This window comes from Onychomys torridus, chromosome 14, assembly GCF_903995425.1.
Source record: "Onychomys torridus chromosome 14, mOncTor1.1, whole genome shotgun sequence".
In the NCBI taxonomy this organism is placed as follows: Eukaryota; Metazoa; Chordata; class Mammalia; order Rodentia; family Cricetidae; genus Onychomys; species Onychomys torridus.
The window spans coordinates 78,823,610-78,829,736 of record NC_050456.1 but is presented as its reverse complement, the minus strand read 5'-3'; positions in this window follow the sequence as shown (position 1 = coordinate 78,829,736).

Genomic DNA, 6,127 nt, shown 5'->3' with positions numbered 1-6,127 from the left:
ATGCTGATAAGATTCTTCAAGGTCAAATGGACCTCTGTGATTCAGGGTCAACCCATTAAAAAAAAAAAGACATCCCTAAAAGTCTTTGAGAATAGCCTTTCTCTACTTTGGGCTTCTTCTGTTGGCGTGTTAGGGACCAGCACCCCAGCTTCCTACAGGTCCTATTGATTGGGTATGCTGTCTTTATGAAGGGCCTTTACATTTTTAAAAATATTCATTCACACACACACACACACACACACACACACACACACACACACACACAATATTTATATATTTTGGGTTTTTCGAGACAGGGTTTCTCTGTGTAGCTTTGTGCCTTTCCTGGAACTCGCTTGGTAGACCAGGCTGGCCTCAAACTCACAGAGATCCACCTGGCTCTGCCTCCCAAGCACTGGGATTAAAGGCATGCACCACCACCGCCCGGCTAACACATATTTTTAAAGATTATTTTATTTTGCCTGCCCATATGTCTGTTCACTGAATGAGAGCATTGCTCTCAGAGGCCAGAAGGAGGTATCAGATCACCTAAGACTGTGAGCCACCATGTGGAGGCTGGGTATCAAACTTGGGTCCTCTGCAAGAGCAGCCAGCGCCATTAACTCTGCTACCCCCCACCCCCCCCCCCCATTTTAAAAAACAATTACTTGTGTATGTATTTGCCAGAGCACGCATGTGGAGGTCAGAGGACAACGTGCAGGAGTTGGTTCTCTCCTTCCACCAGAAGAGTACCAGAGATTGAACTCAGGTCAGCAGGCTTGGTGACAGACAACGTTTTGTGTGGCTGAGAACTGACGAGGCCAGAGCTCCAGTCCAGCCACTGTGTAGAGGTGGGGAGGGAGGGCCAGGTAAGCCATCTCAGAGTTTCCCGGGTCTGCAGACCACAGGACCCTGCACTGGAGACATGGTGTGCATGGGGAAGCACACTCAGGTGCTGCCTCCTCTCCAGTATTTCATAGAGTCACGGGGGCTAAAGCTTAGGGCTTTGTCTTCAGGCCACAGCACATCCAGCTGGCACTGCCTTGGCTCATGGAGTGATAATGTGGTCCAGAAACTGACATCATAGCCCAGGGATGGCAGCCGCGACCACTGGGACCTTGCCTCTCTCCACCGCAGAAGAGAGCAGGAGTTCAGCTGAAGAAACAATGGCTTATCTTGTGGACACAGCATGCTCATTCAGTTACATGAAGGAGGGTAAGCGTGGGTGCTCAGTGCAAGGGGTGAATGGTGCTTGCTCTAACCCTCCACCACACCAGCGGCTCCCGGGGATTGGGCTAAAGGTAGAGCTACTGGATCCTATGGGCATGAGAGTGGACTTCACTTCTTTTACTGTGAAATTAACTCCTTGGCCAGAGAACTGGAGAAGCCTGAGCTTAAACAAACCTTCTTCTCCAAAGCACTTCCCCAAACCAGGAGGCTAAGCAAGCTTTTGAGGAGAGCAAAGCTCCAGCTTCGCAAGGACGTGGAATTGGCAAGCTGTAAAAAGACAAAGAACCAGCTGCATGGAGTCTCTGTCTATTGAGTCTTTTATTGCGGTGGACATGAAAAATGCATTCTGTCCAGGGTAACATGAGCCCTGGTGTGAAAACCAAGCCCTGCTTTTTTTTTTGAGATACTATGAAGGCCAGGATGGCTTGAATCAGAGAGGCCTCCCAGGTTCTGGGATTAAAGGTGTACACCACCGTGCCCAGTCTCCAGTCTTCATCACTGAGTAAAGTCTTCACAATTAACTTTTCATATATGGCTTCGTTCCTGCTCTACTCCTGTGCTTTAACTCGGCAGTCAGGTTGAACTGCGCGGTCCAGACTCAGGATGGATGTCTGAGGCTGGATGACAGCCAGATATAAGTACTAATTTCCATTTAGCTTCTGTTGGCTTTGACCCGGGACGGCACAGCTGACTGTATGACAGTTGACCCTTAAGCTCTGTGACCAGTTTAGGGCCCCAGGCTGCTCTTTGGGCTCATTTAATTACACAGCAACACGCAGATGAGGTTGCTTGGTCAAAGTGTAGTGCGTTTAGAGCGCTCGAAGCCCTCTGCGATAGTTCATTTTGGTTGTAATAAGGCACGCCTCAGACATTAGAGGGGCAGACATTTGGGCATGTCCATGAGAAGATTAATGAGGGAGGGCACCCACTCTGAACAGAGTGTACCATTTCCTGGGGGCTGGAGCAGCAGAATAAAACTGGGCAAAGGAGTTCAAGAATCCACCTCTATTTTCTAATCCACGCAGATGTTGCTCCTTCCTGTCATGGAGAACTGGACCCTCCCAGACTGTGAGCCAAACTCTTCCCTCCTCACCCCCCCCCCACCTCACCCCCCAAACAGGGTTTCTCTGTGTAGCTTTGCACCTTTCCTGGAACTCACTTGGTAGCTCAGGCTGGCCTCGAACTCACAAAGATCCGCCTGGCTCTCTTCCCTCCTTTAAGTTGCTTTCTGTCAGGCAGTTTTGGCACGATGAGGCCAATCTAATTACACCGCATCTCTGAGAATTTCCTACCCTTTCAATTCCCCAATGTCCTACCTCCTGGAACAGCACCAGGAAGGTTCCTGGGGCGGGGATGAGTCTGTGGATGCTGATGATGGCAGAGGCATCATAGGCAGGGAGAACAGACATACGCAGAATAAACACCCATCCCAATGGGGACAGTCACTGCTCCTGCCATGACAAAAGAGTGGGCTCTTATGCTACCAACTTCCCACCAAGCTGTTCCTTGGGCCACACAGGGGCTCAGCATTACTGACTGCTGTTGGAAGCAAACACTTAACAGTGCAGAAAGACAGGCCGGCTTGGCGAGGCTGTGTGTGCTGAGTCTAGGCTGAGCCTACTGCCTGTCTGTCTGGCTCCTATACACGGGCCCTCAGCAGCTGGGCACAGGGTGATGGCACAGGAAGGACTCTCTCCCATGCTGCTATTGGCATCCTGGTCTGCAGTAGATGCCCCTGGGGTGGTCATGTGACAAGTGTCAGCACTGGCTACATGGCGAGGGAATTTCATCCTCCCTCTCTTTTCTCCGGGTACCTCACCAGTCTTCCAGTTTTATTCCAAGTCTTAGCAACTATTCATGAGCCTGTGAAGGCCCACGTTTGAAGCTTCTGGTGTGCCTGGTGCCTGGGGAGGCCAGAAGAGGGTGTCAGATCTCCTGGAACTGGGGTTTCAGAAGGATGTTAGCCACCATGGGGGTGCTGGTCCTTTGGAGAAGCAGCTAGTGCCCTTACCTGCTGCTCCACTCCTCCCTAGCTCTGCTTCCTGGCAGAGTTCTTCCATTGGGGTGTATCAGAATAAGATGGTGAGCTCTGGTGGCTTCTCCTTTATCCTGGAACATGTGCAGATGAGTAAAGCTAGGTCTTGAAGCTCAAATTCTTTTTTGTTTTGTTTTGTTTTGTTTTGTTTTTCAAGACAGCGTTTCTCTGTGTACTTTTGGTGCCTGTCATGGATCTCACTCTGTAGACCGGGCTGGCCTCAAATTCACAGAGATCCGCCTGGCTCTGCCTCCCAAGAGCTGGTATTAAAGGCATATGCCACAGCCGCCTGGCTTGTAGCTCAAATTCTAATTGGTCTTAACCATAAAAACCTAGAGTCAAATATTGGGGTAAAAGCTGAAAGATCAGAGAAGCAGAGCAGCCAGCCACTAGAAAGACTTTTTTTTTAAACTGTATTTTTCTTTAAAGATTTATTTATTTATTTTATTATTATGTATACAGTATTCTGCCTGCATGTGTCCCTACAGGCCAGAAGAGGGCACTAGATCTCATTACAGATGGTTGTGAGACACCATGTGGTTGCTGGGAATTGAACTCAGGACCTTAGGAAGAGCAGTTGGTGCTCTTAAACACTGAGCCATCTCCCCAGCCCTAGAAAGACTTCTTATCTCTAGGAGTCCTCAGACTGAAAGGGCCAAGCTCCTGTCTCCACCCTGCCTTACCACTTCCTCTCTCTGCCCAGCCATATCACTTCCTGTCTCTACCTCCCAAGTACTGGGATCAAATGCATGAGATCCCAAGTGCTAGGATTAAAGTTGTGTGCCACCACTGCCTGGCCTCTAGTGGTTAGCTCCGAACTCTGATTTCCAGGCAAGCTTTACTTGTTAGGGCACAAACAAAATATCACCACATTTGCTACATCTGGAGTCCAACTTTTGGGGCACAAATTTACGAAAAAGCTGCTTTCCTGGGACTTTGCAGCCGCTGGCACAGACCAGAGCTGCACACAGCTGGAGTCACTGCCCCACCAGCTAGGTTTTCCCTTCTTTTGGGATTTTTCTGTTGCAGCCTCTCTGCTGCAAACTCCATTGGCATTTAGGCTCCAAATGCTATAGGAATTAGCCACTTTTGCACATTCCCCCATGCAGATGGCTGGCTCTTTGGCTTCTTCTCTCCTGGTGGGTTGTGGGCCTCCCCAGACCCCTCCACAGGCTGCTGCCACACTAGGCAGCTGCCTTGGCATCTGGTTGTGCTTCTGCTGTTCTACATGGAGCAGTCAGCCTCATACTTCACTGTCCTCTGAATCGTCATTGTTGGCAGATTTGGTGAGACAACTGGGAATTTTTTTTTTTTTTTTTTTTTGAGCTGAGGACCAAACCCAGGGCCTTGCGCTTGCCTGGCTACCACTGAGCTAAATCCCCAACCTCTTTGGGAATTCTTAAAGGGATAAATTAGTAAAAAGAGAGAGTTTTTCCCCCACATTAAAAAATGGGAAACACTATTAAAATGCAGGGAGTTAGACCTCTATATGATAGCATGCTGGACGGTTTGAAAATAAACCAATTAAATGAAAGGATAATTAATTTAGATGGGATTTACATAATGTCAATTATAAATATTATCTGCTTGATCATTTTTGTTTTATCATTTAAAAAGTTGATTAATATGAATGTCAAGATAAAAGTTTTAGAAAAACTCATTAAAGCAAATCATAGAGATATTCAGATCCAGACAGAGAAATTTAAAGGAGAACCAATCTCACCATTGTATTATAAGGTTAGAGAGGAACAGCCTAAGATTTTCAAACAGCCAACGTTAATTTATCCAGTAACCTTACAAGAATTGCCAAATGATAGATATCCCCAAGGTTATGTAAGAGCTGAATAGATTCCTGTGCAAATGTTAGATTTGAGAAGATTTAAGGAAGCTGTAGTCTCATGTGGTATGCATAAACCTTTTGTGAAGCAGATGTTAAACTCCTGGTCAGTTTGTAATAGAATTATCCCTAAAGACTGGAGAGACTTGGTTACAGCAGTCTTGGAGCCTGGTCCTCAATTACAGTGGAGGACATTGTAAAAAGATGAGGCTAAGACCACTGAACAATGAAGTAGGGTTAGAGGCATGGAAATCTCTTAAGACCAATTTCTTGGAGAGGGAAATTATGCTAATATAGAATGGCAATTTCTATATGATGACCACACCCCCCTGGCTTTATGCCACACAGCAGCCTTGAATGCTTGGGACAGATCTGAAGAAGTAGAAAAGAAAACTGAGTAACTAACTAAAGTTATACTTGGCCCAAAAGAAACTTTCACTGATTTCTTACAGAGATTGACTTCAGTAGTTAAAAGAATGATACCAAATTCAAAAGTTAGACAAATAATAATTGGATCTCTGGCTTTTGAAAATGTTAATACACAATGCAAAAGGGTAATTAGGCCATTAAAGGAAAGATCAACACTCTTGGAGGGATGGATCTGAGATACAATCAATATTGAATCTCATAACCATGATGATGCTTAGGTAGGAGAGGTGATTTCCAGAGGTTTGAAGAAAAATTGAAATGTCAAGTGTTTCAATTACGGTAAACAAGGTCACCTAAAAATGGAAACAGGGTTTAATTCCAACAGAACACCCCTCTTTTCTGGAGTATTCAGAAGGTATGGCAAAGGTAGACATTGGACTAATGAATGTAGATCAACAAGGAACAGTCAAGATAACCCTTTGTCATTGGGAAACACCTTGAGGGGCCTCTTGCAGCCCCCCACATCAAATTTGTCCTTCCCTGTGAACGTGGGGGAAACTCCTTCCCAGAGCAATTAAAGGACCTAATCCCTATTGTAAAAAACAAACAAACAAAACAAAACAAAAACCATACTGCTCTGGATGATGGAACAGCTTTAGAAAATAAAACAAAAATTT